Raw genomic sequence first — 25,629 nt, 5'->3', positions numbered from 1 at the left:
TCTCTTCCTGCTTATCATTTCTTATAAAAGAAAGTGTTCCATCACTAAAATATACTGCAAATTTTTCAGCAATTCAATTTATAGACATCCCCTCATTTTATATTTTTTCTATCACAAAAAGAGCTGTTACAAATATTTTCATACAAGTAGGTCCTTTTCCTCTTTTTTTATTACCTCTTTCATTTACAGACCCAGCAGTCATATAACTGGATCAAAGGGTTTGAACACTTTCATAGTCCTTTGGGAATAGTTCTGAATTGCCTTCCAGAATGGCTAGTTTAGTTTGCAACTCCACTCACAATGCATTAGTATCCCAATTTTGCCACATCTCCAAAATTTATCACTTTACTATTATATTGGTTAATGTGATGGGTATAAGGTGGCACCTCTGAGTTGTTTTAATTTGTATTCCTCTGATCAAAAGTAATTCATAACTTTTTTCATATGATTATTGATGGCTTTGATTTCTTCATCTTAAAATTGCTTGTTCATATCTTTTTTTTTTAAATAAACCCTTGTACTTCGGTATATTGTCTCATAGGTGGAAGATTGGTAAGGGTGAGCAATGGGGGTCAAGTGACTTGCCCAGGGTCACACAGCTGGGAAGTGGCTGAGGTCGGGTTTGAACCTAGGACCTCCTGTCTCTAGGCCTGACTCTCACTCCACTGAGCTACCCAGCTGCCCCCTTGTTCATATCTTTTGATCATTTGTCAATCGGGAAATGACTTATGTTCTTATAAATTTTACTTATGTTTTTACATATTTGAGAAATTAGACCTTTATCAGAGAAATTTGTTGGGTTCACACCTACTGTGTTCCTTTTGGACTGTCTTGATCTGGGGTTTGGTGCCTTGGTTTGAGCTTGGCAAGACTTAGATCCTCCTGCTGGCCCTAGTTTCTCTATCTCCAGAGCCAGAAATAATGCTTCCATAGTACATTTCACTCCAAAGAACAATTTTAAAGGTTTCAATGCTTGTATTTAACAAGTAGAAGAACTATGTATCACCTTTCCTATTCTCAGGAACCAACCATATAGCATATAATAAGGAGTCAGCCATCCCAGCAAAATTTGGTATGTTATAGAATGAGTGAAGTAGAAAGGAGACAATAATGTCATATAATTAGAGACTAAGCCATTCTTTCTCATGACTGTTGCAAACATTTTTGTATCATTCCAAGATATTTGTAATATTAAGAGAGTTGATCAAGGACTGAGGAGTTTGAAAATAGGAACCACAAAGTCTATCATTTGTCATGTCAGAGGGTAAGTATAATATCTAGTGCAAAGTTCCATTTAGTGGTATATTCAGAATCTTGACTTTCTGAAGTTAATGACTTTTTCAGATTTGACTTTAATTGCAAAATGCAATGACAAAATTCCTCTACCACCGTCTTCTTTCATTGGCTATGTGCCACTGTTGACACACATGGGTTTTAGCTATTTGCAGCCCTACCGGAGAACCTGTATTTTTAGATGGAATCAGCACTTGAGAGAACTATCTAATACAGAATAAGAGAGGGAGGAGTCAGTTTTACAGTCCTGCTGCAAGCAATATGTAGTCATCTGGGTCCCCTGGGAAACTTGCCAAGATCACAGCAGTCAGCTTTGGAACAGAAAATAAACCCAGCAAGGCCATGGTGGATGATTTAAGACTAAATATCTGATCATCCGGGTATCTGAAAACTATTCCAGCTGACAAAGTGAGGAACTTTTGTTAATTTTCTACCATGGGAGTCCCTCTGGGAAGGATTGCTAGAGGTGAAAGAAAACTTTTTGGAATAGAAAACCAAGTTGGGGCCATAACATTTGACATCGATAGAGCCCTTCAGGGTGGATCAATTCGCTGTCTCCTAAAATAGTATCTAATAAGGTCATTTGGACACATACACTTTCTTGGGAGGAGGGGGTTATTTCATCTCTTAGCCAAAAATATGTGCTCCTGGGATCCTTGTGTTGTTTTGACATAGGCCTAGCAACCATGGATATTGCATTAGGTACTGGCTATTATACTATTTGATGTTGAGTAGAATTCAGTATGAAGAGGGTTCTGCATTGTCCTTTATCCAACAGTACTGCTGAAGGTTCAAGAAGAGACTATTCCATATTATAAACCATTAGAAGATAATGCAGGATTTGAGGATATTTGTCAAAAAAAATAGGGAGTGTGATGCTTCCTTCATTATGGGTCCAATGGATTATTTGTGTAAATGGTGAATATAGTATTGATTTTTAAAAGTCTAACCAAGTTACTGACCTTTAAAAATATCATTAAGTTTTCATTTTTCAAGCCACACCTGTATTTTCATTGTTGTGGAAGCTCTGTCCAAAAGTACACAGCTGTAAACATATTCTTAATTTGTGACTTTAGAAAGTTTCCTGTGCCATTTGCCCATAATATATGACAAAGGTGATATTTGAATTTAGGTCTTTCTGACTCCCAGGCTAGCCCTCCTTCAACTAGGTCATTCTGCCTCTTTGAATATCCTCATTGTACCCTATTGAAGGAGTGTGAAGAGGCTCCATGATGTCTTAACAAATCTATTTATAAGGGGAGTTATATAGGGTCCTATTTACTAAAAAAACAAAAACAGTTTGTTTTAGGTGCTCTGGATTTTCTATACTATGGGTATATCACTGCCATAATTGCTCCTGTTGAGTCACCTTATAAACATTTTATAGCAAAATAATAAGAATCAAGGTCTATTTTTCTCAAGGAGAAATATACCTTAGCAATATTAATGACCAATAGGAGATGAGATGTGTATGGAGGATGGTGAATGTGGTGTGACCACTTGACCTGAAATTTACTTCCACTAGATTTCACCTCTATAAAAATCTTGGGAGTTGATCACACAATTTGACTTTATCTCTGATCCCATGCTTTACCAGGCATAGTCTCGATCTTGTTTCTAGTCTATAAGATTAACAGAGAAATGTAAATTAAGAATATGATGAAACTTGGAGCCCTACCTGCTTAGAAATAGTTTCAGTCACCCTTTTTTGTTGAGATGATGTCCTTCTCATGAGACTAGTGCAAAAGTGAAGTCTAGATATATTCTTCTTCTCCACATATAAACACAAACATGCAAAGCATATGTATATTAATTCCATAAATCTTGAGACATTTGTTCTTTCATTAAGTATGCAAGATAATGTCTTCTTAAAGGTAATGCCATTAATCCAAGGCAAGTTTTAAAATTTTGAGCATTAAGTTCAGAATAAAAATGTCTAGGCATAAGAAAGTGTCTTGAAAGAATCTATTCTGGTAGATTTGGGACTGATATATGGTCATAGTTCCTAATATTGGGTGTAGCAGGATAGGAATGGGGAATATATCATTGTACTCTGCCTGTGGATTAAACCAAGTGTAAGGGTATAGTATATTCTCTGTACCTTCAGAAATGCCCTTATATCTTTATTTCTTATTCCTGGAATATCTGGGTTGAGTTGCATAGAATCTGTCTTCCTATTTTTTTTTTAAATTTTTTTTTTGCTGAACTCTTTTTCCTGGAGTTGATAGATTCACAAATCTTTCATTCCTGAGGTTAATCTTGGTTTCATTGCTGGTTCCTGATATATTTGGGGTTTGTTGTTGTTTTTTTTTTTATTAGAAAAGTCAGTGATGTCTTTAGGGGTTCATGGTTTGGCTTTCCTTCTCTTTTCTCTGATGTCACTGAACCCTTCTCCAGTGTGAGGACTCTCATTTCTGTGATACTAGAATATATGAAAACAGGTCATTTTGATAGAAATCGAGGGAGAAAAGAGATTGAAAACAATACTGGCTTCTCTCCCTTTTTTCTTCTTTCAATTGCCAATGAAGGAAATATTTCTTACCCTTTCCTACTCCCTTAAAAAACAATGTTGGAAATAAAGATATAAAATTTGAAGTCATGGCTGTTTGCAAATCAGTATTTGGAAACAATTCATAGTCTAATAACTTAGGGAAGTTAAATGCAAACAAGCCTTGGTTATTCAAGGACAGCTTATTCTATTAAAAAATTATTCTCATCTTTTGGTTGACCTTTCTTCTTTCTTTATGCTTACCATAGCAAGTATCACTGTTCTCTATTTCCATTGTCATTCATTCAACAAATATCAAAGGCTTATTGTGCTGAGAGTACAATTCTAAGACCTGAGAGAGTCATATAGGTTAGCAGAGCTGGTACTTATCCTTGGTATCCACAAATTAAAAAAAAACTCAAGCTAATCTATACTTGAGTTATTAAAAAGATCTGATACAGGGCAGGGTTAAAGTTAGTAGATGAAATGAAGTTCTTTGATTAATTTTAGTTATCTGTCTATACTTGTTTTCATCACGATAGATCACTGAGAGTTGTCAAAGAGTTGTCTATTGTTATAGCATATATACTGCTCTAGTACCATGTAGAGAGCACAATTATTAACATTTTTTTTTATTTTAAACACTTAACTTCTGTGTATTGACTTATAGGTGGAAGAGTGGTAAGGGTAGGCAATGGGGGTCAAGTGACTTGCCCAGGGTCACACAGCTGGGAAGTGTCTGAGGCCGGATTTGAACCAAGGACCTCCCATCTCTAGGCCTGACTCTCAATCCACTGAGCTACCCAGCTGCCCCCAATTATTAACATTTTAATGCTGATTCTACTATATTATCTCCAACTAGCTAGGATTTTAGAGAGACACTTCTTTCTGACTCTAGTTTTCAAGTTTATAATTTATTAAATAAATATTTAAAATATATTTCATACTTTGCTGATATAAAATACCAGAAACCAGTGATATACATAGGTATATATACATACATATTTATGCATATATATCACTTATTTTTTCATATATGAAAGGAATCTGCCAAATGATTGGAATACACATTATCATTAATATCATGTTATTATAATTGTAGGAACTTTATTAATCACAAATAAATCAGAAAACTTATGTGATGTAATGAAAGAACACTGGAAGAATCAGACTTCTGGGTTTGAGTTCTAGCTCATATACTCACTAGTTATATGGTCCCTTTAATTTCTCTGGGGCATAGACTCTATCTTGTAAAATGAAGGGGATGGGCAAGATGACATCTAAAATCATTTCTACCTTTAATATCTTATGATTCCAGAAAAATATTTAAGCTAATACATATTCTCTTTCAAGGAACTTACTTTCTTTCCTTTTCTTTACCACTCCTTCAGAGATGTTTTCTAAAAAATTGCTTGCTTTCCCTCTCATCCCTTGTAATTATTGTAATCATAGTACTCGGCAGCCTTAATTTTTAGAGCAAAACATTATGACATATCCTACATCTATAGGAACACCATAACCCATATGTACAATTTCTCAGTGAGGTGAAGAGAAAAAAATCCATTAGTTTGAAAATAAAGAACCCTAGGCTAGCCTCTGTTCCTCCTCTAAGTAGCTTTACCATCTTGAGCAATTTAACATTTTTAAGCTTATTTTCTCCATCTATAAAATAAGGTAGAGTAGATATTCTTATATTTTATTAGTCAAATGAGATATGTATGTAAGATATTTTGCAAATCATAAAGTATTATATAAAATGAGTCATTATTATTATAACCATAAAAGGAATGAACTCCACAAAATCTGAATTTATAAAAGAAAATAATAATTAGGGAATTAATTCCACTTTCCAAAGAGATTCTTAATATTTTAGAAAACATTCATATCAGGGTTCTTTTAAACTATGAATTATTTTAGCATATTTCAAAAGATAATTTAATTTACACAGATTTATAATTAGGGGCAAGTCATTCCCCCATGAATCAGTCTATAGCACTACAGCTTGATATTTGAATTAAATCAAGATGCCATATCAATAGGTTTTGCTTGCACTATTTCATAGGTCATTTGCTCTGATATTTTGATGGTATTGTTGATGTGGGCCATCCCTAAACCAGTGTATATCAAAACCCATTGATGCTTTTTCATCTTTTTTTAAAATTTTTATCATAGATCCACCCAAGGCACTGAAGATCTTTCCTCTAGTTCTTTTCAAGATTTTGATAGGTCTAATGAAGTACTATATCTGCTGCATCCCATCTTAGATATATGCCAGTCCTCCTTACTTTCTTCTTAATGCAAGTCCTTAATGCCATATCCCACATGAAAGCCATCACTGATGACATGCTGTATACAGCTTACTGATAATGGATATCATATGACTTCCAGTTACCCATTAGGCTACTTTAAATTTGAATTCTTCCGAGACCGTGTTATTTCATAATTAACTGGAATTGCATTTTTCATAATTAACTGGAATTGCATTCCTGGAAGTTCAGTGTTAAAGAAAGTCTTTTGTTACAGCAGTTACAGCAAGCATTTTGGGGTTAGTGAAAGTGCTGTGTGTATATATATATATATATATATATANTTGTACATAGTTGTTTGCATGCTGTCTCCCCCACTAGACTTTGAACTCCTTCAGAGCAGATACTGGGTTTTTTTTGCCTTTTTTTAATATCCCCAATGTTTAGCACTGTACCTGATATGCAGTCATGGCTTAATAAATGTCTGCTGACTTGACAACTTGCAAGCTTCTCTAACTTTGCTTATTAATCTCTCTCAGTTTTAATTTCCTAATCTGTAAAATGGACACCTAATAATATGATACTTTAAAAATGGCAGAGTATTACAAAATCAGGTTATAAATTATCCATTGTTTTATCTGAGCTTGGATTATAACTATCCCCATTTCTAGATAATAGGAAAATGATAATTTTACACAATGATACTGGTTTTTAATAAAAATGTGCTCATATATAAAAAATAAAATATGTATATGTGTGTGTGTGTGTGTACACACACACACACACACACACATAATACACACACACAGTTAGGAAGACTTGTCTTCCTGAGTTCAAATTCAGCCTCCGTGTGACCCTGGGCAGGTCACTTATCTTTTTGGCCTTAGTTTCCTCACATATAATCACTCTAGCATCTTAGCCAAGAAAAAAAAAAAAGAATAGGGTCACAGATAATTGGACATAGTTAAAATGACAAATATATGTAACGTGCATAACAATATATATATATACACATAAATGTATATATACATAAACTACACACATACACTTCTTTATTTTGCTGCAAGTGGCAACTCATCTACTCTCTTTGATATTGTGACATGTCTATAACCTCCACAGGAGGATTTATTATCCACACAGGAAAAATAAAGTTGATACAGAATGCTTCTTGCCCAAACTATGGTATGCAATTAGATGCACAACAGAGAGTGCTCATACATCAGTACATATAACTTGAATAGACCTTGCACAATGATAATAAATTGGATCAAGTAGTCAAAAGGAAAAAAGAGGAAGCAGGCTTGGTTGTCTTTGGGAAATTGTATAGTTCTTTAAATAACATAAAATTTGTCCTAAAACAAAGGATCATCTTTTTAACACTGGTAATCTTCCAGTGATACTATATATCTGTCACAGAATATAGCACTCTCCAATGATCTAAACGTAAAAGCCATCCAAAGGGCAATAGAAAGGTGTATGATGGATGTGAATAAGCTACAATATATCACCATTGAAGAAATTTTCAGGAGCAGTGTAAAGAATGAATTTAGAAAGTAGCATGTCTGGAAAATAAAGTGGATGGATCTGTGCTCTTTTAGAATATACACAAACTACCCATCAAGAGAAAGTTAATAATTAACCTCCTAGACTGTATGATACTTACAGTCAGTTTGGTATTTCTATATTGTTCTTTTTTCAGGAGAAATCTGTGCACAACTGAGACAAGAAGATGAGTAGGGCATAAAATGTGAGGGTAACCCTCACCAAAATAGAAGAGGCATTTGCTTCCATCTTCAATTGTTTTGGGGGGAGATACAGGTATATTAATTAGGAGAAGTGTTAAGTAAACCAGTTCTCCAGATATAAAAGGTTTTACCAGTCTTTGCTGCTCAAACAAATTCCTTGGAGTATTCTCAGGACAGAATCAAGCCATCAACAGTAATATAGCCTACAAAGATGAGAAAAAGTGATAGATCTTTCATTGTGCCAGAGGTTCCCCTGCTGTAGAACAGACTCTGGATTGAGTAAATTGATGTGACTATAGTATGAGAAAATTATTTCATTGAGTGAGTCAGCATCCCACTAGCAGATGAAAATATCTTTGAGTTAAATAATTCCTATCTGGTCCTGCAGGTATTAAAATACTGAACTCTAGAAAAATTCTGAAAACCTAGAAAGTTGTTATGCAAACCAAATCATATGACTTACACACACACACACGCACACACACACACACACACACACACACACACACACACACACACACACACTAACGCAAACATAGAGTCAGTACCAGGTCTGGAAGGCAATCTTCAGTTAAGCCCTTATTTGGATCCATATTATGCCATAAATTCCATAGAAGACTAGGTTGCTCTATGGCAATTGGACCATTAGATTCAGTATCAAAAATAGAGATTGCCAATCTCTGATGATAATGACATTCATTGTTCTATTTTGTGTGTAGGAGAATAGAGGGAAAGTGGATCATTTTACTACCACCTTGTCGTTGTTTTTTGGTTATCACTCTGAATGGATAAAATTCCATGAAAAAGTACCAAGGGTAGGCTTTCTTTGAACTGTACTAAATCCCACATTTTAGGCAACTGATTCCAGCAATGGAACCAGAGGGTATTACACAGCTAGTTGTAACTAGAAGAAAAACTTATGATTATAGGCTCATCTTGAACTGGGGAGGACCTGATAAGTCTTCTCATCTAGTCCATTCAGTTATTAAGTAAAGAAATTGAGGCCAAGTGAGGTAGGATAATTTACAGTCATATAAGTAAGTTAAGTATCCTCTTACTACACTCCAATTGTCTTGTTGTCCACATAGTGATGGGTAAATGTTGACAGATCTTGGCCAGGGCTAATTCATCTATAATAGGTGTATAACCTCTCTATGAAGTTATAAAGAGATCTGACTCAGATTTAGAAATAACTAGCATATTCTATTATGGTTCATTTTTCCTATCTAACCAGGGTCAAAAGTCTCTCAGAACCCTTAGAGGTAAAATATTTCTATCTTGTCCACTGGAGAACTATTATTTGTGATTATTCAGCCTACTAGACAGGATATCATGAAGGCCATGTTTGTCCCTTTTAATTGGACCCAAAATGTGAAGTCTTCAACCCACTAGAAGAAGTCTGTGAGACTCCAGGTGGTATCTGAGACTCCATGTGCTGACTCAATCAAGAATTTTCTGGGTCCCAAATGTTCCCTAAATATATGAGCCAACAGCTATTATGAGCTATGTGATCTATACAGTCCTTTCTTAAGAGAATACTTTGAGGACTTCTGGGTTAAGATGACCTTAGAGTAGAAGCAATGCCCTTCCTTTCCTCTCTACCAATTGATATAAAGTGCCTCAAAAGTACAATAACCAAAATCAGATGAACAAAGGGGCCCCACTGAAGGGTATAGCATTGAAGGTAGGCAGAGTTTGGGCATTTCAACTCTAAAATGGGGCAAAATTACTCCCACTAAAGCTGGAGTTCATCACCCCTCCCCCACTCCAACTATGATGACAGAGTTGGAGCAAGTGCAGGGCCATGGAGACTCGAAAAATTGCCTCAGGGCAAAAACCTCTCCAGACCTCAATACAAAGATTTGGCTACCCTCCTCACTCAGATTATCTTTAGGTTTTCAGGGACTGGCTGAGGATACCATAGATGTACCCCTGAAGAAATGAGACTTGGGACCCCAGAAGGCAGAGGAAACATGGAGATTGGGAGTGAAGATTGGACAGAGAGGGGCCATACACAGCACACACTGCAGAGACTCAAAAAATAGCCTCAGGGAAAAAACTTCTCTGGAGCTCAATACAAAGATCTGCCACTTTCCTCACTCAGACTTCTGACCAGGAAGGAACAAAGAAATGGCCACCAACACCCAAGAACTACAATCCACAACTACAAAAAAAAAAAGAAACAAGAAAAAACATTGACCCTAGATAATTTTTTATGCAGAAAAATTCTAGACCACAGAAGAGACAACGAAGACAACGAAAAAAGTAAACACATCTAAACCTTTCAAAAAAAAAAGGAAATTGATCACATGTTCTGAGGAGCTCAGATTTGAGATTATGACTCAAATAAGTAAGACAGAAGAAACTTGGCAAGAAAAGTGGGAAATAGTACAAAAAGAAACTAACAGTTCAAAAGACAGAAACTCTCACTTGGAAAAAGAAGCCCAGAAATCAAATGAAATGATAAGCACATTGGAGACCAGAATTGAATAGCTGGAAGCCATGAAAACCAGGATAGACCAAACTGAAAAGGAAAGTCAAAAGATCATAGCCAAAAACCAGTCTTTAAAGACAAGAATTGGGCAAGTGGAAGCTAATGATTTCACAAGACAGCAAGAATTAATAAATCAAAGTCAAAAGAATGACAAAATAGAAGGAAACATGAAATATCTCATTGAGAAGATGATTGACCTGTAAAACTGATCTAGAAGAGACAATTTGAGAATCATAGGTCTGTCTCAAAAATCTAGAAATAAACAGAAACCTTGACATCATCATACTGAAAGAAATTATCCAAGAAAACTTCCCTGATATTCTTCAACAAAAGGGCAAAATAGACATTGAAAGAATCCATTGATCACCCTGTACATTAAATCCTTAAAATACAACCCCCAGGAATGTAATTGCCAAATTCAAGAGCTTCCAAGCTAAGAAGAAAATCTTACAAGAAGTCAGAAAGAGAAAATTCAGATATCAAGGATTACCAATAAGGATTACACAAGTTCTGACAGCCTCCACACTAAAGGACCTCAAGGCTTGGAATATGACATTCAGAAAGGCATGAGAATTGGGTCTACAACCAAGGATCACCTACCCATCAAAATCGACTATATACTTCCAGTGGAAAGTATGGACATTTAACAAAATAGAAGAATTCCAAGTATTTATAAAAAAAGACCAAAAATAAATGGAAAATTTGATGTTCACATACCAAAGTCAAGAGAAACATGAAAAGATAAATAAGAAAGAGAGGGGAAATTTTTTTCTTTTTTTTAAGGGCTTCAGTAAAGTCAAATTGTTTATATTCCTATATAGAAAGATGTCATTTGTAACTGTCAAAAATTGTATTCACTATTATAGTAGTTAGAATAATTATTCACAGGTAGTAGTTGGGGTACTAAGTGGTTTTAGATGATATACAAAAAAAAAAAAGAAAGAAAAGTGGAGGAAATGGAAGATGGCACCAAGAGAAATTTAAAGGAATAAGAAAAATAGAATAATCTGTACCACATAAAGAGGACCATGGTAGGGAGAGGGGAAGAATACTTATAATAAGAAGGAGAGGAAGAGAGTGCTAATAGGTTCTTAAATTAAATCAATAATAATTAATTAATAAGGTCTTAAACCTTACTCTCAGTGGAATCAATTCTGAGAGGGAAGATCATCTAGATTCAATGGGGTATAGAATTCTAACTTATCCTACAGGGAAGTTGAGAGGGAAAAACCAAGAGGGTGGAGAGGGGCAATGAGTAGTAAAAGGGAAAAAAGGAAGTGGGGAAGAAATTTAAAAGACCCTAAAGAAAAATAAGTAGGGAATAAGAAGGGAGGGATGGAAAAGAAAGTAAAATAAGGGTGGGGATTATGGTGACTGATTAAAAGCAAAACACTGGTGTAGAAAGAACTAATGAAAGAAGAAAAGCCAGGACTAGGAGAGGAAATCAAAATGATGGAGAATACACAGGTGGTAATCATAACTCTGAATGTGAATGGAATTAACTCACCCATAAAATGGAAGCAAAAAGCAGAATGGATTAGAAACAAAAATCTCACCATATGTTGTCTACAAGAAACACACATGAGGCATAAAGACACACACAGATTAAAGGTAAAAGGCTGGAACAAAATCTATTGGAACCTACTGAAAAAAAAAAGAAGGCAGGAGTCTCAATCATGATATCTGACAAAGCCAAAGTAAAAATAGACCCAATTAAAAGCAAAAGGGAGGGTAATTACATCCTGATAAAAGGCAGTATAGACAATGAGGAAATATCAGTACTCAACATTTAAGCACCAAATGGTATAGCATTCAAATTTTAAAGGAAAAAGTATTGGAGCTTAAGGAGAAAATACTTAGTAAAACTATACTAGTGGGAGACCTGAACATAACTCTATCAGATCCAGATAAATCAAACTAAAAAATTAACAAGAAAGAGGTAAGAGGTGTGAATAAAATCTTAGAAAGTTGGAGTTAAGAGATATATGGAGAAAAATAAATAGGGACAAAAAGGAATATACCTTCTTTTCAGCAGCACATGGTACATTCACAAAAACTGACCATGTACTAGGGCATAAAATCATGGCAGACCAATGGAAAAAAGCAGTTATAATGAATTGGTGTTGGCAAACCTATAACACGCATGTCCGTGTGGCCATTTTCAATGACATGTGGTCGCATGCAGCCTCATACAGAAAAGTATGGGGCCACATGCCAAGGATGAAACATTTGATGTAGTATAGTGTGGACACGCTGTGCACTATAGATGAAAATTCTACCTATATTAATTTACCTATTTTTGTTTATTAAATACAATTATATATTAAAATTATACTTTTTTGTTATTTAAACTATACATATCATGAAATTATGTTTTGTTTTTTCTCAAAGTGACACACCACCCAAGTTATGCTTCGTTTTTTGGTGAATTTTGATACACCAAGCTCAAAAGGTTGCCCATCGCTGTAATAAATACATTTTCAGATCATAATGCAATAAAAATAATAATTAACAATGGTACATTGAGAGGGAAACCAAAAATTAATTGATAATGAAATAATATAATTCGCCAAAATAGATTAGTTAATGAACAAATCATAGAAACAATTAATTTCTTTGATGAGAATGATGAGGAGACATCATATCAAAATCTATGGGAAGCAGCCAAAGCAGTACTCTGGAGGAAATTTATATCCTTGAGTGCATATATTAACAAATTAGGGAAGGCAGAGGTCAATGAAATCTGTGTTCAAATTTTAAAAATAACTAGAAAGAGAACAAATTATACATCCTCAGATAAAAACTAAATTAGAAATCATAAAAATCAAAGGAGAAATCAGTGAAATTGAAAGTGAAAGAACTGTTGAATTAATGAATAAGACTAGAAATTGGTACTATGAAAAAACAAATAAAATAGATAAAGTATTGGCTTATCTAAAAAAATGAAAGAAGAAAACCAAATTAACAGTATCAAAGATGAAAAGGGAGACCTCACGTCCAATGAAGAGGAAATTAAGGCAATCTTTAAAAACTATTTTGCCCAATTAAATGGCAGTAAATATGATAAACTAGGTGATATGGATGAATATTTAAAAAATATAAATTGCCTAGATTAAAAGAAGAAGAAATAGAATACTTAAATAATCCCATATTAGAAAAGGAAATTGAACAAGCTATTAAAGAACTCTCTAAGAAAAAATCCCTAAGGCCTGATGGATTCACAAGTGAATTCTATCAAACACTCAATGAACAACTAATCCCAATACTATACAAACTATTTGATATAATAAGCAGAGAAGGAGTTCTACCAAATCCTTTTATGACACAAAAATGGTACTGATTCCAAAGCCAGGCAGATAAAAAACAGAGAAAGAAAACCACATACCAGTCTCCTCAATGAACACTGATGCAAAAATCTTAAATAGAATACTAGCAAAAAGACTGCACCAAATGATCACTAGGATTATTCTTTATTATCAGTGGGATTTCTACCAGGAATGCAAGGATGGTTCAATATTAGGGAAACTATCCGCATGATTGACCATATCAACAACCAAACCAACAAAAATCACAAGATTATTTCAATAGATGCAGAAAAAGCCTTTGACAAAATACAACACTCATTCCCATTGAAAACACTAGAAAGTATAGGAATAGAAAGGCCTTTCCTAAAAAATAATAAACAGTATATATTTAAAGCCATTAGCAAGCATCATATGCAATAGGGATAAATTAGAAGAATTTCCAATAAGATCAGAAGTGAAACAAGGATGTTCATTATCGCCTCTATTATTTAACATTGTACTAGAAACACTAGCAGTAGCAATTAGAGAAGAAAAAGAAATTGAAGGTATTAAAATAGATAATGAGAAGGCCAAGATATCACTCTTTGCAGATGATATGATGGTCTACTTAAAGAATCCTAGAGAATCAACTAAAAAGCTAGTGGAAATAATCAACAACTTTAGCAAAGTTCCAGGATATAAAATAAGCCCACATAAATGATCAGCATTTCTATATATTTCCAACACATCCTGGCAGCAAGAGTTAGAAAGAGAATCACCCTAGACAATATAAAATACTTAGGAATCTATCTACCAAGACAAACAGGAATTATATGAGCACAACTACAAAAGACTTTCCACCAATTATAACAAGATCTAAACAATTAGAAAAACATTAATTGCTCATGGGTCGGACAAACTAATGTAATAAAAATGACAATCCTAACTAAATTAGCTTACTTATTTAGTGCCATATATATCAAACTACCAAGAAAATTTTTTTACTAATTTAGAAAAAACTATAACAAAGTTCATTTGGAAGAACAAGAAATCAAGAATATCAAGGGAAATAATGGGAAAAAAATGTGAAGGAAAGGGAGCCTAGCAGTACCAATTCTTCTACTGTACTATAAAACAGTGGTCATAAAAACAATATGGTACTGGTTAAGAGACAGAAGGGAGGATCAGTGGAATAGGCTTGTGGTAAATGACCTCAGCAAGACAGTATATGATAAACCCAAAGAGCCCAGCTTTTGGGACAAAAATCCACTATTTGACAAAAACTGCTGGGAAAATTGGAAAATAGTATGAGAGAAATTAGGTTTAGATTAACATCTCATACCCTACACCAAAAAAAAAATTCAGAATGAGGGAATGATTTGAATGTAAAGAAGGAAGCCATAAATAAAGTGAACATAAAATAGTAAACCTGTCAGATCCATTGGAATGATTTTAAGACCAAGCAAGAGTTATAAAATATTATGAAATGTAAAATAAATACTTTTGATCACATTAAATCAAAAAGGTTTTGTACAAACAAAACCAATGCAATAAAAATCAGAAGGGAAATAAAAAATTGAGAAAAAATATAACAAAACCTCTGACAAAGGTCTAATTATTCAAATATATAAGGAGCTAAATCAATTGTACAAAAAACCAAGCCATTCCCTAATTGATAAATGGGCAAGGGACATGAATAGGCAATTTTCAGATGAAGAAATCAAAACCATCAATAAGCACATGAAAAAGTGTTCTAAATCTCTTATAATTAGGGAAATGCAAATCAAAAAAATTCTGAGGTACCACCTAGCAGATTGGCTAGCATGACAGCAAAGGAAACTAATAAATAAATAAATAAATAATAAGTAAATAAATGCTGGAGGGGATGTGGCAAAATTGGGACATTAATGTATTGTTGGTGAAGTTGTGAATTGATCCAACTTTTCTGGATGGCAATTTGGAGCTATGCCCAAAGGGCTTTAAAAGACTGTCTGCCCTTTAATCCAGCCATACCACTGCTGGGTTTATACACCAAATAGATAAGGAAAAAGACTTGTACAAAAATATTTATAGCCTCACTTTTTGTGGTGGCAAATATTTGGAAAATGAGGGAATGCCCTTTGTTTGAGGAATGGCTGAACAAATTGTAGTATCTGTTGGTGATAGAATACTAGTGTGCTAAAAGAAATAATGAACTGGAGGAATTCCATGTGAACTGGAATGACCTCCAGGAATTGATTCAGAGTGAAAGGAGCAGAACCAGGAGAACCTTATACACAGAGACAGACAACTGAATGTAATGGACAATGCAATAGTCCAGGACAATTTTTATGGATCTATGAGGAGGAAAGGTATCCACATCCAGAGAAAGAACTGTGGAAGTAGAAACATAGAAGAAAAACAACTGCTTGATCACATGGGTTGATGGGTATATGATTGGGGATGTAGACTCTAAACAATCACCCTAATGCATATATTAATAACATGGAAATAGGTCTTGATCAATGACACACGTAAAACCCAGTGGAACTGCTCGCTGGCTATGAGAGTGGGATGGGAGGAGGAAGGGAAAGAATACGAATCATGTGACCATGTAAAAATATTCTAAATCAATTAATTAAACAAACATTTTCAAATCGACAGAAAGAGAGAGAGACAGACAGAGAGTAGTCATTCTTCTACTGTTATGAAAAACTGTCTTCTCTATGGAGTTGGGTCAATAAAATTGCATGGCTGCCTGAAACAGAGCTGGCAAAGGCAGCAACCAGGGAAATCTCCATGTTACTGAGAGCAGAGGTTGGGAATGAAATAACCTTTGCCTGGGATGGAGTAGTTGAAACCCAGTGAGAAGAGAAAAAAATGTATTCCAAAAGTCAAGCAAAGGGCAAATGTGGGGGATGACACAGCCCATAGATTTAAGGGGTTAAAATGAATGGGTAAATTGCTTGCCAATTAGAGAGTTCAAATGCTGAGGGAATGTGCCAATGATTAGAAAGCCAAATGCAGGAATTGGAGGGAGTTAATGCTTTTGTCCAAATTCAAGCTGCTTCCTGGAAGCTTAAGTCTTTTTATTCCAGTGGCTTGTGTGCCTTCATCCCATTTTGTGCCAGTGCCCAGACAAGCCTCAATGCCTAGTGCTGATTCAGGCCTGAATTTGTCCAGATGCTCTTCCCAACTTCATCTTCTTAAGTGCAACTGTCACTTCTTCCCATCATACATCAGGTGCTAAGCTGTTATTGCCCAAATGTGGTGGTTTCAATATTGTCCTCAATAAAAATAGATCACTCTTAAAACACCAGCAGATCCGTTTCAATTCATATCTATTCCCTTCCTTCTAGTTTAATCAACATCTACATCTTCTCAAGATAACCTTGTTTTCTGTATACCATGCCAAGCTTTTTCCTAGCCTAGTTTTTATCTTTTGGCTGGATTTTGCTGATTTGTGATTCAATACTGACCTATAGTCTTTACTCATCCTCCTCCACAGTTTTTGACAAATGACCTTGTATTCTAAACTAGTGTTATCCTTGGCTGTCATGTCTTTCTGCTTGTCAAAGAACTTATGTGTTGACCAGCCGAATTGGTTTCTGCTTTCTTTCTGACTCATTCTTAAGAGGACTGTTTAATATTAGTTAAACTTCCTAAGAAATGATAATAATCAGTCATTTTTTTCTTTTCTCCTTTTTCATAGTCAACAAGTAGCTTAACAGTTCAGTATGAAGCCACTATAACTGTGCAGAATGAGTTCACTATGCTTTTATCCTTTTTCATTTTTGTTTACTTTGAAGTTTGCTCCATCTAGTCAGCCATCTGTCTACATATAGACAACTAATTCTGAAGTAACTGCTATGTCAGTAACGACGCTTGTCCAGTATATTAAGAAATAGTCCATTTCTTTTTTTAATAATGATATTGTTACATCCGCTCGGCAAAAACACTTTCCAGCTCATTTCTCGAAGAAAATATTCATTGTGTACATGCATTGGATTGCTAAGTGTTTTTCAAGTCTTTAATCTCTTTCATTTGTAGATCTCAAACCATTTTAAAACTTTGTTTTCATCCAGCTCTCCTGTTATCAGATTTAATCTGAAGTAACCAAAAATAAAAATATGTACTGGCTTAGTTTAAGAACAACACAGTCAAAGGATTCCTTGATCTGAAGAGGACTTCAGTTGGAATATTTGCTTTGCCTACATGTGACCTTATGCAAATCAAGTCAAAAAGTGCTTAATTACCCATTATGTGCCATTCACTGTGCTAAAAATTCAAAGGACAAAAAAAGCCAGTCTCTGCTCTCCAGGAGCTCCCAGTGTCATGATGGAGATAGTTTGTGAGTAACTATGGCAAATAAGATGTATACAGGATAAACTGGAGATATTCAACAGAGGGATGATATTAGCATTAAAGAGGTACATGAAAGGCTTCTTGTGGAAGGTAGGATTTTAGCTGAGACTTAAAGAAATGCAGGGAAGCTAAAAGATGGAGATGAGGAAGAGGAGAATTCCAGGAATGGAGAAAAGCCAGTGAAAGTGCCCAAAGTAGGGTGTTGGAGTCAGTTTTATAAGCAATAGCAAGGAGGCCTGTGTCTCAGGAGTAAAAAGAGGTCACTATCCTTTTCTGGTCTTCAGTTTAACCATCTGTAAGATGATGGAGCATTAAATTAGTTGGCTTTCAAGTTTCCTTTAATCTCTGAATTTGTGTTCCTAGAATCTTTAGGCCTGATAAGCCATTTTTTTAGTGGAATTACCTGAAGGCCAGGCAAATCAACCTAACTGGAAGAATTAAATATCCCCAGGAAGACAGATATGGGATCCTGTTCTATGAACATCAAACCCACATAACAATCACAAAAATCCTAGGTTTTGATGGAGATAAGCCAGAACTGGGAACCAAGATCCCAGGGAAGAGCAGAACTTCTGGGATCACATGCCCTTTTTTCTAACTATAACCAACAAGGAAACAATTTCCTGTGGAGAAAGGGCCCTTTTCCCTTCTTACCACCACAAATTACTAATTGCTACCATTAAGCACATAAACCTAAAATCTCTAGGAGTAACATTTTCCCCTCCTCTGCTTCTAGAAAATCAATCCTATTTCCAATATAGCTCCTTCAACCAACATCTTAAAAAGCAACCCCTAAGAGAAGTAATGTGACAAATCTTCATTAGATGTTGGAATCACTGTCTCTTCAACTGCTGAAAATCTGGAAAAGTTCTTACCACAAAAATTCTTGACAATATCTCAGTATCAGAGACAGATAATGTTGTTTGTTGAAATGAAATAAAAGAATATACATTATCATTTTTTTTGCCACTTAAGGATCATGGAACTTTCCATCTGACTTACTGATGATACCTATGTTGTCTCCCACAATAAAATTAATTCCTTGAGATCAGTCCCATTCTTTCATTGCTATTTGTATCCCTGCATTTGCTTGACATAAGGCATTGCACTAAAAAGAGCTGGATTGATGATTTTTCATTCATTCCTTCTCTTCTACAGTGGTACATATGCTTCATAATCTGAATGGTGATCATTTTCCATGTTTTCATAAGTACTGTATGGCAAGATGACTAGCTATACTAGAAAAGAGTGTTTTCTTTTTTAACTTTTTAAAAATATATTTGTTTTATTACATTAAAATGTTCTCTTTTATCTTTGGAAAAACCAACTCAGTCTCTGAGAACTCACAAGCTATTTTTCCCATTCATCCACAACTTTCTTTGTTCTACTGTCCTCCGTTGACTTTATTGAGAAACTCTAAGTGTGGTTTCCCAATATTGACTCATTAAGATTTGAACCAAAAACTCACAGTAGATTTCATTTTTTTTTAACCAAACTTGTTGATTTCATTGACATAGGGAGTTTTTTTTTTAATATTTTACAAGTTGGAATGTTATAAAAGCTTAGGAAATGTTCAGTAAAGTGATATGGAATTTTGGAAGTGAAGGATCACTTTTAGCTGGATAAATTCATAAGGACTTCATGAAGAAGGTGATGCTTAATCTGGGTTATGCAAATTAGTACTATTTTGCTTTTTTGAAAAAATAATTTTGATGTCAAGTGGGAGAGAAGGCAAGACAGAAACATTTGTATATACAAAGTAAAACAGAAAAGAGAATTATATTTGAAACTGAATATTTTAGATGGTGTACTTTTTAAAATGCATGTAATAAATCCATCATGTTACTTTCAAAGTTGCCCTGCTTATCTGTGATTCTTTCTAAAATTCTTTCTATTCAATTCTGTACATAAAAAAATTAAATTTTGATGGGTGTTTTACATTGCTTAAACTTCTCTCAACATCCTTATCTTTCCCCCTCTTCTGCTTCTAAAGAGCTGGTCCATATAATAAAAAATATATTAAGGGGAACAAAAGAAGAAAGATCATTAAAGCTGATTAATATATTGAAATAGTCTGAAATGTAATGCAAAACTATATTGCAAATGTGTAAAAAATGCATTTTTGAAGGAACTGACATTTATTCTTCACCTCTAACCTCTGCAAAAGAATGGGTATCTGTTTTCTCATATATTCTTTGTAGTTATTCTTATTCTCTGTAATCTTCAACATTAAATTATGAAGCTTATTCTTTCCGTTCATGCTTTTGTCATTTTGTATATGGTTTTCTGGTCTCTATTTAGTTAGCTTTGAATCATTTTCTGTAAGTAGAGGCAGCTAGATAGAACAAAGGATAGAACCTGGAGTCAGGAAACTGAGTTCAAATCTATCCTGATATTTACTAATTTTGTCACATTGGGCAAGTCACTTAACCTCAATTTGCCACAGTTTCCTCAACTTTCAAATGGGGACCATAATGCTACCTGCTCAAAAGAGTTGTTGTGAGAATCAAATGAAATATTTATAAAGTGCTTAGCACGATATCTAGCACATAGTAGATAATAAAATGCTTCACAATTTGTTTAGCCATACTGCAATCAATGGATATCTATTTTTTCAGTTCTTTACCATCGATGAGAAGTGCTACTATTAATGTTTTAGTGTATAAAGGGACACCTTCTTCCTACCAATAATTATTTTGCCTTACATGATTAGTAGTGGAATCTCTGGGTCAAAAGGGGCATTCAGGTTATTTTATTTGCATAATTCCAAACTGCTTTTAAGTATAATAGCAATAAATGACAGCTCTACCAATAATTCACTAAAGTTACTATACAAAAAATTCATTTTTACCAATTTGTTGGATGTGAGGTTAAATCTCAGGGGTACTTTGATTTATATTCATCTTATTTTTAGTTATTTGGATCATTCCTTCATATGATTGTTAATAATCTGAAATTCTACTTTAAAGAAATATATCCTTTGGCCACTTATCTCTTGGGAATGGTCCTATGCATATTTAAGATGGGCTTCAAAGATTTTGTATTCATCTTTTTCTTTATTTTTAACAACACTCTCACTGAATCTTCCCCCAAACCTTCCCCCCAAAATTAAAAAGCATAATCACACTCTATAATAAAAATCCTTATAATGAATAATCATAGTCAAACCAAAAGAAAAATCCATTCATTTGCCATTTTTAAGAACCTATGTCTTTTTACTATGCAAATTGCTTTCCTGTTTTTGCTCACTTTATGTGGCATCAGTTCATAAAAGCCTCTTTAGAATTTCTTTCAAATAGAATAGCTTCTTTGGTCATTAAATTTCTGAATCTAAGTTTGTAGGACAAAGACAGTGGGTAATCATGGACTTATTGGTTGATTCTGCTTCATGATTTTGTAAAATCTGAACATTGTCACCAGCTGTGTCCTGATAGAAATCCTAATTTTTGTAGAAGACTGCTTTCATCTGGATTGGGAATCATATCCACAATCAAAGAAATATGGAAAACAATTAAAACTAAATAGTAATACAGAATAATAAATAAATAATGGGCACAAATATCCTGGGAGATGGCTCCATTTCTAAATTGCTCACCATTAGTCAGGAGAATGGCCTCAAGATACCTTTTCAATTAAGAGAATAGAGACCATTTCATCAAAGGACTTACAGATGTCTCTCTTGGGTTCTATATGTGAATGCTGGTCTAGTTTCTAGAAGGAGTTTGGGAATAAGATTTCTAGAGGAAAGATAAGCTACTGATTTTGAGGATCCTAATATTAGAAAAAGGACACTAAGTTATCATTACAACCTGAAGTAAATGTGTGTCCTTCCATATATATTTTCTCCTGGAGCAATGCCAATTTATTTATGTCCATAAAGAAGGATGGCATTTCAAGCTACAAAAATCCTAAAATAGCAAACAAACTCATGTTTGCTATTTTAGAATGTGTATATATATATATATATATATGTAACCTCATGAAAAGTTTCACAATAGCCACAGAACAAGTATTATGGGACTTGTGGAAGCCCTAGTTTAGCTGGCTCTGCCCCAAGATGAGATTAAAAACAGTTTGTCTAGACAATGAAGAACTAAATTTCCTGCTGATTCCTATTATATCCAAATTTGAAGTATATTTGGCCATGTATATAGAATTATTGTTCTCCAGTACTTAGTGTGGCATAATATACATAGTAAACGTTGCAAAATCAGTGTTGTTTGAATAAATGAATGAAAAGAAAACAGGGAATAAAAGGGTAAGCTAAGGCATAAAGAGAAGCAAAGGCATGAAGAGCTTTTCAGGTGTAGAATTGTAATAAATCATAGCAAAAAGTCTGTGTAATATTGGGCAAGTTATTTAATCTCTTTGGACCTCAGTTTCCTCATCTGTAACATGAAGAGGGATTAATTAACCTCTAAATTTCTTTCTAGCTCTAATCTATGATTTTATGATCTATGACTGCATAATCAGTGACCCTACACTCTATAATAGAATAAGCATTCATTTATTTATTAGACCATTACTGTCTGCCTTCAAATTGATATGGACCATTCTAAGGCAGAAAAGTGGTAAGGGTAAGGCATGTAGGGTTAAGTGACTTGTTTAGGGTCACATAGCTAGAAAGTGTCTAAGACCACATTAGAACCCAGGATCTCCATTTTCTAGCTGTGGCTCTCTATCCACTGAGCCACTTAGCTGCCCCAAAATAAACATTTATTAAATGCCAATGTTATGCCAGGTTCAGCATTTTATAAATATTATTTAATTGGATTTGAATTTTTTTCTTTATATTATTCCCATTTTATAAATGAGGAAACTGAGAGAAACAGAGTTTAAGTGACTTCTCTACACTCTCACAATAATAATTTTCTGGAAGCAGATTTGAATTACTGATTCTGAGTCTGGCACTCTTTATCTAATGTACCATCTAGCTGCCCCAAATACTCCTGAACCACATTAAAATGTAATTGGGAAATATTAGTAAAACAAAATTTTAAAATATAATAAAATACAGATAAACATTACATTTTAAACCTACATCAGTATATAACCAGTAAGTAACCTTATGTATGGAGTAAAAAACCCAGTTTCTGCTTCAGTTTGATATCACTGCTTGAGACTCTATGATCAGCAGATTGCATTAGGAGAAATACTGTGTAATTAACCTGGAGACTCAAGCTGAAGCCAGATTGTGAATCACTTTAAACACCAAACAGAGAAGCTGGCATTTTCCTAGAAGCAGTAGGGAGCCATTGAAGTTGTCTGAACAAGGAGATGCCATGATTAGACTTGTACTTTAAGAGTATTGGCAACTCCCGGAAAACATGGTACACGGTAACAGCAATATTGTGGAATGATCAGATTGTAATAGACTGAGCTACTCTCAGCAATACAGTGATCCAGGATAATTCTGAGGGACTTAGGACAAAGAATGCTATCCATCTCTAGGGAAAGAACTGTTGGAGTAGCAATACAGATGAAAGCATGCAACTTTTCACTTGGTTATTTGGCTAATTATTGTGGGATTTTGGTTTTACAAAATGTCACCAAAATGAATACTTTGGAAATATGTTTTGTGTGGTGATATATGTATAATCCAATTTGAATTGCTTGCCAGCTCTGGGAGTGGGGAGGGGAGAGTGAGGGAGACAATTTGGATTATATAACTTCAGAAAACATAATAGAATTTTGTTATGATGTAATTGGTAAAACATTTAATTTAATTTAAAAAAGAACATTTGCAACTATGTGGAAGATAGATTCAAAAAGAGAAAGAATGAAGGCAGGATTACAATTGAGAGATTATTGTAATAGGTGAGGAGAGGGAGTAATTTTGTTAATATCTTATAGTCTTAGTGAATTATCTGAGATTTTGGGGTAAGGGGGACATTAAGTGGTTTGTCCTTAGACAGGACTAGAACTCAGGTCTTTGTGATTCTCAGATTGGCCCTCTCCCATTCACTATTCCATTGTCAAGGAAGAGGATACCAGAATAAAATTCATCACAAGTCTGACTTCCTTTCTGGCCCCAATAAAATGAAGTAATTGAAAGAAAAATCCAGAGAGAAACTGAACAGTCTCCCTAGCCTGCTCTCACTTGAATCAGCAGACAGGGTCCATTGGTTAGGACAGCTATTATTTTTTTAGTTTGAGAGAATTCCTGCACTTTTAACCTGTCTCTTCCTGACATTATGCCTTCTTTGTAGGTTTCAAAGCCATTTTCATTTCTGAATCCTGTCAGGGTTCTCCTTTTCCACAAGAGGATTCAGTTTGGGGCTATCCTATTTCTGAAGCTGTCTTGTTTCCCACCCACGTTTCCCAGGTGCAAAATCAAGCATGGAATCAGGATGGCATATCTTTACTAGGCTTACACTGCTTTCTCCTCCCCTCTGAATTAGATCTTTTAAATGTCAGCATTTTAAACTTGGCCTTTTCAAAAATGTGATACTGCATGAACCTTACTTAATGGAAAATATACTTGTAGTTCAAAGGGTTTTTCCCCCTTTTTCTCCCTTTCAAATAGGAAAAGCTAACAAATATCTTGTTATGAAAGAGATTTTGTGTAAAGGAGATGATTTTTTTACAAATTGGTGATTACAGAAATGATGTTCTCTGAATTTCTCCATGCTATTGAAGTTTTGTTTAATTTTGTTTCCTAAAAGATCTAAAAATTTCAGACCTTATTTTGGTTGAATTGTACATTTTCATGTCATCTTTATTTCTAAATAGACACCCCCATTCACTTGTCCTCCCCTCAAGCAAACCATCTCTTATAACATATAATAAAAAAGAAAAAAAAACAAAAGGCATCAGGAAAACCAATCAACATATCAATTCTTCCTAACATTATATAATCTACTATATCTAAAGTCTCCCAATCTTTTTAAAGAAGAAAAGAAGATACAATTTTCCATCTCCATTCTGAAGATTAAATCATTATACTTTTATATAATCATTTTATACAAAATCATAGAATTTGAAAGTTGAAAGCAACATCAAAAACAATTTTTTTCTTTCTATTTACATTGTTGGAGTGACAATGTGTATCGTTTTCCCCATTCTGGCGTGGGTTTTTAAATGTATCCTGGGGGGGGGGGGCTGCATTTCCCAGAATGCCCCAGGGATTACCTCCTTCCTACTTCCTAGCATGGAATTGGTCTTGAAATCAACCAATCCTGTGCTAGGGCAGGGCTATGCCTCTCCCCCCCCCCCCAATTCACTGTGTAAGATTGGACTATATAAGGACCAATCCTGCACCTAGGAGAGAACTTTGATTTGGAGGAGATTCACAGTAGTAGGTGGAGTTCATTAATTTCAGCAGGGGGAAACTCTGGTTGTTTTCACTTTAATAAAATTTTAAAAAAGGATCAAAGAGATAGAATTTTTCTTTTAGCTTTCCACACTGTTTATTTTGTTTTCCATCAATTCATGTCTTCTAATGCTTCTCTGATTTTTGTTTTTATTTCTTATCAACAAAATCAACAAAATAATTTTCTATTATATTTGTACATCATAATTGGTTTAAATGTTCCTTAGCTAGTGAGCACTTTATTTCCACAGGACCAAAAGAAAATGTTGTCACAAATAATTTTGGAATATATATGAGACTTTTCTTTCTGTCTGACTTCCTTGAGGAAGATGCCTAGCTGTATCAAAAAGTATGAGTATTTTCTATTTTAACAAAAATTGCTTTCCAGAATGATTGGACAAACCTAGGGTTCTGTCAAAAAAT

The 25,629-nt window shown here is 34.5% G+C and overlaps 1 protein-coding gene across 4 annotated transcripts in view; it reads left to right on the top strand.

Annotated features, from left to right (window-relative positions):
- SORCS1 (sortilin related VPS10 domain containing receptor 1) overlaps positions 1-25,629 on the top strand; it is a 746,046-nt gene that overhangs the window by 654,152 nt on the left and 66,265 nt on the right. The gene's annotated exons all lie outside the window — the stretch shown is intronic.

The sequence above is a fragment of the Gracilinanus agilis genome, chromosome 2 (genome assembly GCF_016433145.1).
Source record: "Gracilinanus agilis isolate LMUSP501 chromosome 2, AgileGrace, whole genome shotgun sequence".
Taxonomy (NCBI): Eukaryota; Metazoa; Chordata; class Mammalia; order Didelphimorphia; family Didelphidae; genus Gracilinanus; species Gracilinanus agilis.
The sequence above is the reverse complement of the archived record's forward strand: the minus strand, read 5'-3'. Positions and strand labels throughout refer to the sequence as shown.